This window comes from Montipora foliosa, chromosome 12, assembly GCF_036669935.1.
Source record: "Montipora foliosa isolate CH-2021 chromosome 12, ASM3666993v2, whole genome shotgun sequence".
NCBI classification, from domain to species: domain Eukaryota; kingdom Metazoa; phylum Cnidaria; class Anthozoa; order Scleractinia; family Acroporidae; genus Montipora; species Montipora foliosa.
Window position 1 is genome coordinate 28694952 of NC_090880.1, and position 10297 is coordinate 28705248.

Below are 10297 nucleotides of genomic sequence, written 5' to 3' on the forward strand. Positions count from 1 at the left end.
CCAAAATTATGAAGACACAGACCAATATTATGCACACAACATCATTCTAACAAAAAAAAACATGCAACACCCTTCCATATTCATACATTCGATTTTGCTTTTTGTACGATTCTTAATTGGCAAAAGTTAAACTGTTGTCCTTCATTTGAAAAGTTAGGAGTTCATACTACCCTACAGTAAAGGTGTGTTGTTTTTAGCATTGTGAATAAGCTTAATTAATTCTAATTCGGTTTGTACACAAAACAAAGCAAGTAAATGAAGTGCTCGATCTTCATACAATATTCCAAAGAAATTTCACCTTAATATCCTGACATTCCTCGATAATCTTTAGTAAAAGTAAACTCTGATCACTGCTGTACTGAGTGTTTCCGTTGGCAAATTTACTTGTATCGATTAACAGACAACCTTTATTTCTCTTTAGTACAACAAGTAGCAGCTACTTAAAGTTACAGGGTTATTTGTCTCGTAAACTTTCGCCACTTTCCAAATTTTACCCGTGATTTCGTCCCTCTGACTAAGCATGGTGGTTTGCTATAACTGGCATGGGTAATTTGTTTAACTGGTTGTGCATCCCACGGAAACGCTCTTAGGCGTCTTGTTTGCCATGAGAGCGGCCCTTGCTAGTAACGTTCTAATCCAATTCATCCATGAGCTGGCTCACAGGAGCCTTTGATTATTTTTAACGTACGTACATTTGAAATCCAATTTTGCGCGACCCCCTTCCCGCCAAAAGCATTACATAAAAGCAAACTAAGAAAAATAAATCTGCAAAAGAATGATGCCGTTCTTGTCGGACCATTACGCATTTTTCTTCATACACCACTAGTTAAAGAATGTAAGCAAACTTTACCACCAGAAAAAACCCATAAATGGAAATAAGAAAATATCCTCTTTTTTTTTGTTTCTTTTTTTTTGTTGTTGTTGTTGTTGTTGTTGTTTTCTTCTTTTTCTTTTTTTTTTTTTCTTTCAAACCTTTATTACAGTACAATGCAATTAATAAATGACATTACAGTAGAAACGTTGCTTACAATAAAGTTAATTGATACAGCCATGGCTCTTACATCACTAACGCTACTTGTACAACGAAAAACATCTTTAATTAAGTACATTTAGAGGAAAGAAAATATCATAGTTTCACCTCCATTAAAAAAAAAAAAATGAAACTTGAAGACCCAAGGTTATTTCCTTCAGTAACGCATATTCTTTAACAGCGCAATATCCCCTTACATGTCCATACAGAAATTTTTTTCGCAAAGCCGAAAATTCTCTGATAACTGCAACTTTCTTTGAACACACACCTTGTTCTCACATGTGAGCCACTGCTTGTTAAACATCGTCACTGTGTTTATCATACACGGCCTTTTCGCCCATAAGCCAAAGACTATTTTCTTCAGGTTATTATAAGATATTCTCGATACAATATGATTTACGCCGCAGTAGTGTTCAACTGTGCTTTTACGGGATCTCTTGAAGATCGATTGCAATGTTGTATTTGGTGAGTGTTCTTTTTGTAAAAGAACGTGGAATTCTGTCACCTTTAAAGAAAACGTATTTTGACACAAAAAAAATTATTGCTGCTATAGCCTCATTACTATGCTCAAACCAATTAGTTTGAATTGTGGCCATTCCGGCTGCAAAACCTGCTTTGAGGAAATGACCACATCCAGAAATCCTCAAAATGCCCGATATGTCGGACATAATTTAATGTTCTAACGTTGTGTCAACGTTACACTCGACAACATAACAAGGGATTTACCCAAAAGATGTCTGAGCAGCGGTTGCAGTTAGAGGGGGCGCTATGAAGATGCTCAACAACACCATAAAGACTGCCCAAAACTGGAAATAGAGTGTGAAAATAAAGGCTGCCAACACGTGTTCGCCAGTGAACACATGGCCACTCACGCTGCATCGTGTCAGAAAAGGAAAATTCACTGCCCAGATTGCAGCATGGGTGTGACTTCAGACAGCCTCCTGGCTCACCAAACAACACGGTGTTACCACACAGTAACGTAGTGCCCGCTAAACTGTGGAAAAACATTACCTCGGTGAGTTTTTTATTCATAAATATTTTGTGCCCTGCGATGATCATTCATTCATATCTTCATGTAGTTTGCAATGTTGGGTTACTACTTCCACTGGGCATTCACGTCTGTGATTTTCACGCGAGTGCTACACGCTTGATCTTGTCTGTCAAAACATTTGTGTAATTTCTCCCTGTTGGACTGCTGGTTAGCGGGTCGAAATTAAAGGCGAAAATTATCCGTCTTAAAAAAGTTTTTTTCAACGTAAAAATTTCTCTATTCGCAGCAGATGATTAATAAATATCTCAGGGGATCTTAGTTTGTTGGCCGTTACAGTTATTTTAGGTCGAATTGGTCCAGAATTAGTGAAGTTGTATATACATACCCATTTGTAGGAGCCACATCAACCTGCACTTCCAAAGATGCCCGAACAAAGCCTGTTAATGCGAGGTTCCGGGCTGTAGGCGCATAGTGATGCGCAAAGATATGACTGTACTTCTGCCATTCCTCACTTCAGTCTACACTCGAGAGAAGTCTTACTACTACGCCGGCTCATACCCATGAAGTTCAGTTTACATTGTCTCGCCGTTTGATGGCTCAATTGTTTTAACGTATTTCATATTTTGGGGGGTTTTTCAAAGTTTACATTAATGACATAAGTCATTTCTTACAACCAACAATTAAGACAGTTAATATCTAAGTAAAAAGAAAACAAACAGGCAAACAAACAAGAAAGAGAGAGAGAGAGGGCGAGATACTAAAAGGTTGTGACGAAGAAAAGCGAAATATGACGAAGTTCTGGTGAACAGGCTTGAAAAATCAAAACTAGCCTGTGTATTGTAGGCGCGCGGAATAAAGTTTTTTGTGACGGAGCCGCTAGTCGCGAGCGGCGAAGCGGTATTTCAAAGTCCTTCTCCCCATTCTGCTCGTTCCGTGCATCCAAGTTACGTTAAGTAAAGGGTTAGAATTGTTGTACTTTATTCGTGACTTCCATCTATTGAGTTATTTCAGTTGCTTCCGTTCTGTGTAACATTCGTACAAATTCAATGCAAATATTCACTTACTACTCTGAAACCATCTTCTCAGGACAGCAATTCTGCCACAACCTTCAAAGAGAGGAATGTTGTATCCCTCGTATGGATGGTGTTGAATTTTCCCGCAATTCTGGCCAGGCAAAGTCCTGTTTCTAATGAATCCATAACTAGGCATCTGTTTTCGTTCGATTGAGACAGATGGAGGGGTGTCATCAACCCACAAATAGATTTGTTCCTGCAACTAGTGTCGAGTGTCAACACTGTTAAGGTATGAAAGAATCACAGAATCACCTTACTGGCTAAAGATTGTATCTGAGAGATAAAAGAAAATTGGAACCGATTTGCGTAATTAATATATTTCAGGTCAGTTAAAATTTCTCAACTGAGTTTTTGGTGATAAGTTGACCGCAATCGCTCATGAATTTATTGCAAATTTAGCTTGACAACACATGTATCATGTTGAAATCTACAACGCACAATAGTTAATACCCAGGGACCGGTGACTCAAAGCCTGGTTAGCACTAACCGTTGGTTAAGAAGTATCAAAACCTATAGGTTTCCATGGTATTTAACGCTAGTTAGAGAGCAACCCGAGCCAGGTCTCTTGGCTAAGCACATTTCATTATAGTTAGCAGGTTCAGTGCAGCCAAAACAATTGCCAATAATTCATCGCAGTGGGGGATACCATGAGACCCCGCCATCAAAAAATTCAAGACAATACTGAAAAGTAATAAAAGCGCACTACTTAATAAAATTCTTATTCGTATGTCTTTGTTTATACCAGGATTGTGATACCTGGATCACAACGTCAACAGAGCGTTCTGCATCTTGGCCATGCTACCCTAAAAGAAGGAGAGGTGTGGGGTAGGAGCATGGCCAACATCAACAGACGGGTGGATTGAGATGGCAAACTAATAATAAAAATTCTTAACGTAGCCCAGTTGACAGTTATGGGTAAAAAACACTGCCAAGTTACTGCACTACCTCGCGTACGCAATGCGTGCTTATTTTAAAAAAAATCCCGAAAATCTCGAAAAATTTTCCCCCAAAAATCCCGTATCCTTATAGTTTTTTACCTAAATATCCCGTATCCGGAAAACCCCCAATAGGCCTTCGTTGTTCGCATTCGCAAATTTAGTAACATTAATAATAAGAGGTTTACAATACACATCTTACAGATTTATCTTTCTGGTAATCTCTCGCCATTTCCCGAAGTTTACCCGTAGTTGAAGTTCACTGTAACTGGACAATTTGTGTTAACTGTTTGTGCATCCCACGGATAGGCCCTTATAGGCGTCTTGTTCAATGTTATATCTACAATTGTAGTTAAAATGTTTTTAAACTAGTTCAATTGTATATTAGAAATCCGAACGTTTTCCAAACTACAATAGGTCATCATCATCACTATTCAAGCTTTAGCCTTGAAAATTACTTCAATTTTAATTTTTCCTTTCCTACACACAATTTTCATGAATATTAGACAGAGAAAAGTTAAAATTGAACTGCTTTGAAAATTTTTCAACCAAGAAGAGAAAGAAACTACAGCACATTCACTACTGACGAGCAAGATGCACTTTAAGACATGCGCAATGCCGCTAGCACCTTGCCCACACCCCTTTTGCTTTTCCAAGGATACCCATGTCGTTCTTGTCCTTACACGTCGAAGCTTTTAGCTAAAACGCATATGCAACGGGGCTGTGAAACAAGTTTCAGCAAGCGTTACACCGTGCAACATAGAAGGTCGAAACTTGTTAGGGAACGTTGAAACTGGTCTCGAAATGTTGTTGCCAGAGTTGCGGGTTCTGATTGGCTTAGGTGGCGTACCGTAACAAGACCGAGCGAGACCAGCGACCGACCGAGCGAGACTTCTGAAAACGGGACAGGACATCAGGGGAGGATTTGGGAGGGGGAAAGAGGGGGCCGTACCCTCCCCCCTTTTCCCAGTACAGTATTTAAAGAGCTTTTGTAACCAACCGACTTCCAAGTGATACAGGTGATACGCGCATTAGGCGGTTTTACTTAAGATAATGATTACATCCGTTTCAGAGCTTTTCTTATTTCAAATACATTTTGCCTTGATAGATATACATCACTAACCTGAATTGTTCGGATAGAAGGCATGTGGGGGTGGGGAGAGGGGGGTGTGCTCTCGACGCAATTTCTTCGCAGTGTGCTAAACTGGTGGTTTAGAGAGGGAGGCACGACCCAGCACCAGGGCGAAGAGTGACCAAGAAAAGGCCACCCGTCAACAGACTCACCCAACGCCAAGACGTTGGTTCACCCCAGAAAAACGGCCAGGGCACGCAAACACAACACAAAACCAGAACTTAAATATGAACAACCAAAGCATCATTTTGTAAAGAAGCCACCACACCACGTTCACCCCACTGACGGACAAAATAACGACGACAGCGATCAGACAGGAAACGACGGAAAAACAAAGGGAGATTAAACCGAACCGGAGTCTTCACACGTTCCATAACATCAACAGCCGAGGGACGAACACCCCTAAAACGAAAATCATTCCGAGCCCCCAAAATACAACATTTGCAGACAGTCAACATATAAACAAAAACCCGAGGAACCACAGACAACTCATCAGCCGAGAAACCAAAAAGCGCATGACGAACCAAGATAGAAGGACAAAGAGGAGAAGCCAAGAACATAAGAGATTGAAGCCACTACAAAACACTGACAGCCAGAGGACAGTGAAAAAACAAATGTTGAAGAGACTCGACAGGAGCAGAACAAAAACAAGTCGTAGAAAGAGCATACCCAAATCCAGCAAGCCTCTCGGCCGTGTAAAGGACCCCGTGAGAAATTTTCCAACATAAATCAATAACAGGACGATCCAAATCAAAAAAGAAAAGCTGACGCCAAGTACAAGACCAATAGAGAGAACCAAACAAAGGAAAGAATTTCTCCTCACAATGAGGAGAAACAGCATTTTCAGACAAAAGAAACAAATAAGCAGACTTCGTAGACAGAGCAGAAACAGGACAAAAATCAATACCCGAACCAATACCCAAAGAAGACGCAGTAAGGGATCCTTTACACGCCCGCCAAGCAGTCAACAGAGAACGATAAAACGGAGGCAGAGAATCCGGCGAAAAACAAAGTGGAGCAGAAAAAACGAGATGCGGAGGAGCGGCAAGCCGAGAAGAAAACCAAAAAACCATGAAAGAGACCCAAGAAGACGGAGAAGAAACAAAACGATGAACCCACTGAACATGAAGAGCCATAACCTTACACTGAAAATCCACAACAGAGAACCCAACCAAACAAGAAGGCTGAACCACAACACGACGAGCGACCAAATGCCGCTTACCGCTCCAGAAAAACTTAAAAATTAACGTATTTAATTCCATACTGACCCACCGGGGAACATGGATAAGAGAGGCCACGTACCACACACGGGAAAGGGCCACGGGAAGAGACAGACCAGAAATAACCCTATTAGAACGTATACTACAAGCAAGTACCTCAGCCACTAAAACATAAAGGAGGGGGGACAGGGGACATCCCTGCCTCACCCCACGAGACAACTTAAAAGAATTGGAAATATAACCATTAACATTAACACAACTACTCACATTATTGTAAAATAAATTAACCCACCCAACAAACGACTGCCCAAAACCCATAGCATATAAGGTAGAACGAAGGAACGTCCAATCAACCCTGTCGAATGCCTTTTCTTGATCAAGCGAAAGGAGAGCAGCAGGAGCACCAGAAGAAGAACAGAAATCAACAACGTCACGAAGAAAAGCAACATTTTCACCAATAAAACGGCCAGGAACACCACAAGATTGATCTTTATCAACAACCAAATGAATAACCTTAAGAAGACGAGCAGCAATAGAAACGAGAAGCGATTTTGTAATCGACATTCAACAGGGAGATTGCACGCCAGTTTTTGGGATCAAGACGATCCCCTTTCTTAAACGATAAAGTTATGATATCTCGGCGCTGAGAGCGAGACAAAGAGCCCAAACCAAAAGCAGAATTCAAAACACAAACTAAATCAAAACCCAAAACATGCCAAAATTTTAAAAAGAATTCCATGGGAAGGCCATCACAACCAGGAGCTTTACCACGGGCCACGCCCTGAAGAGCCGCAAAACACTCCTCCTGGCTGAGAAGACCCTCGCACACCTCACTATCATCATACGGAAGAACTGAAGAAATGTTGGAAAAAAGCTCAGCACGAGCATTAGAGTCACAAGGAGCAGCTGAGAAAAGATCCGAATAGAAAGAACGAAAAACATCACACAACCCATCCTTATCCGCCACCAGCGTACCATCACTAGCTCTCAGCGCCGAGATATTACGGTCAGTGCCGTTTTTCTTTTCGAGCCGGAAGAAGTATAAAGCAGAGGAGGACTCACCCTCCTCCACCCACCTCGACCGGGCACGAACTTGAGCACCACGAGCAACCTCCAAATCAAGAGCACGAGGACGAGACAGAGTAGAAAGATAAACACGAAGAAAGGAAAGACGACCAGAATCGATATGACTTTTTAGATGAGCAGCAAGACTAGACAAAATATTACGTTCAACTACTTTACATTTACCACGATCTTTACAATAATTTATACTTAAACGTTTAATATGGGATTTGCCGCTGTCCCACCACCTAGTAGGGGAAGAAAAAGAAGACTGACGAGACTGCCAATAGGACCAGAAAGTTGAGATGAGGTCAATATACTCGGCCTCACCCAGAACAGATCGATTGAGCTTCCACAACCCCGGACCCGGAGGAACGGAGTTGGGGAGAGCCCATGAGAAAGAAATAGCACAATGATCAGAAAAAGGACACGGCAGAATGTCTACAGAAGACACATAAGGCACCCAAGCGTACGGACAACCGATGAGGTCAATGCGCGATGCAAGGGCCCCATCGGGCCGGAACCAGGTGAAAGCAGAATCATTTGGGTGCCTTTCACGCCAAATATCAACCACACAACAATCCGAAGATATAGCCATCAACAACGCAGAACTTTCCCGAGAGACATCAAAAGGACAAGACCCACGGCGATCCCGAACACGGTCCAGGACCGTGTTGAAATCGCCGCACAAAAGAGTAGGAACAGCAAGATCAATAGAGTCAACACAACGAACCAAAAAAGCGTCACGATCCGGATTACGATTAGGAGCATAAATGGAAGCAACACGGAAAACAGAACCACGAAGACCAAACTCAACCAAAACAAAACGACCCTCGAACTCGCAAACAACAGACCGACACTCCAAAACCGAACGATACAAAACAACCACACTACGAGAATGATTTGTACCAAAAGAACCAGCACACAAATAACCAAACCGAGAAAACCAAGAAAGAAGATCATCATTAGAGACTGCGTGGGTCTCCTGTAGACAAACTACTGAAGGCGAGAGATGGGACAACCACTGGAAAAAACCCAGGCGCTTGTCACCATCTCTCAACCCATTAACGTTAACAGAAATTACCGTGAGAGCCATAGTATAACAAAAAAGTAGTGACAAACCCATGACGAAAAACAAAGAGGTGGCGAGACAACGGCTAAATTAACGGCGCCTAGCAGGGCCATGCGAGGAAGTACGACGACGGGACCTATCAGGATCCGGGCTTAGAGGAGGCCTCTCATCCCCGGAACGGGACCGGGAACGAGAGGTCGCACGGAGAGCCAACCCGGGCCAGAACGAGTACTGACCCGGGGAGGAAGAGGAACGGTAAACGGAGGCGAGGGCTGGGAAGAGTCCCCAACCCGCCCTGAACCAAGATCATCAGCAGAAGACGGCAGGGACGCCTTCAACTTTTGCACCATAGCCACTGTTTCCTCCTTGGACACAAGAGGGGGCAGAAACTCCCCCGAACCACCTCGCGTAACCTTGACCGGGATTCTCGACCGCAAAGGCCTAGAATCGGAATTCAAAGAGGCCGAGCCGTCACCAGCCGAGCCCACAGTCACAAACAAGGGGCTGCCCCTTGTACCAAACACGACAATTCACTCCATCAATAACTATGTTCCCAGGAATGTCGTGCTTGCCCACCATGCGCACAAGGCGAGTACCCGTATACACCCCAGGGACATTCGACCACCGCTGGTGACGAACTTCCTTTATATCCCCAAAAAATTTCAAAGCTCCCCTAACCCGGCCATTATCCCCCTCAAACGGAAACAAATAAACCATGACAAACGTGATGGTAGTCGAGACAACAACGTCACAACGGACGTCACCGAAAGAGATAAACCCGGCCTCCTCATAGGTCTTCTTGTAGGCAGGGTCGATAAAAGAAATGCGGATGATCGCCCCTGGACAGACCTGGATTGAATCCACCAGGCCAGCCAGAGAGTCAGCAATGATGCCGGCGACCCCGGCATGGGAAGTCCCAGCCGGGAAAGCGGACTTAATGATAATAGTGCGCGTATTGCGCGGAACCATTATGAAAATATGTTTTCAAAGTCAACCAATTACAGTATAATATATTAAACTAATTAAAGATTAAACCTTAAGCAGCTGCTACAGGACTACTATTAATAATAAATTATTTTCAGCACTATAAATCACACTAATTCCAATATTATCTCACTTAAATAGTAAGATGTAGGATAAGACAACAAACAAACAATTATGGACAACCAATATGGATAATAAATTCACAACTAATAGATAGATATGAAACAGCCACTTGCCCAAGAAGTAGCTAATCAAGTATTTATATGTAAGGTCGAATATTTTATACAGTCCACACTAATTTATAGGGGCCACACAAATTATTCGAACAACCGAGAAAGAAACCCCTTGAAACAAAACGCCCAAAGGGAAACCACGCAAAAAGTAAGTAACTAATGTATTAACAATTTAATATCACACTAAATAAATTGTATAAGCCAAAAACCCAATTAACCCCTTAAAAAAACTTGCTTAAGAGGCAACCACAAAGCAAAAACCACACTAGAAAATTCTCAAACCACACAAGAAACCAAGAAGCTAGGACACACCAAAGACAGTACGTACTAAATGAAGTACCAAATACAACAAAAAACAAAAGACGGACTCAAAGAGCCCTGAAAGCGAGGAAAAGAAAAAACCAAAAAAGACTCGGCTTACCCCGGGTTACCGCAGAACGCGGAGCATTAGTCCCCGGGAGGGTCACCGGAAAAAGAAAACCAAAAAGACAAAGAAAAACTACAACAAAGACCTTACCACACTCCAAAATATGAAAATGAAAACCACACTCCAAAAAATGAAAAA

General features: G+C 42.3%; 1 pseudogene; it reads right to left on the reverse strand.

Moving 5' to 3' along the window:
- Positions 1–5382: 5382 nt before the first annotated feature.
- LOC137981091 (uncharacterized) lies at positions 5383–6699 on the reverse strand (annotated as a pseudogene).
- Between the last annotated feature and the right edge of the window lie 3598 nt (positions 6700–10297).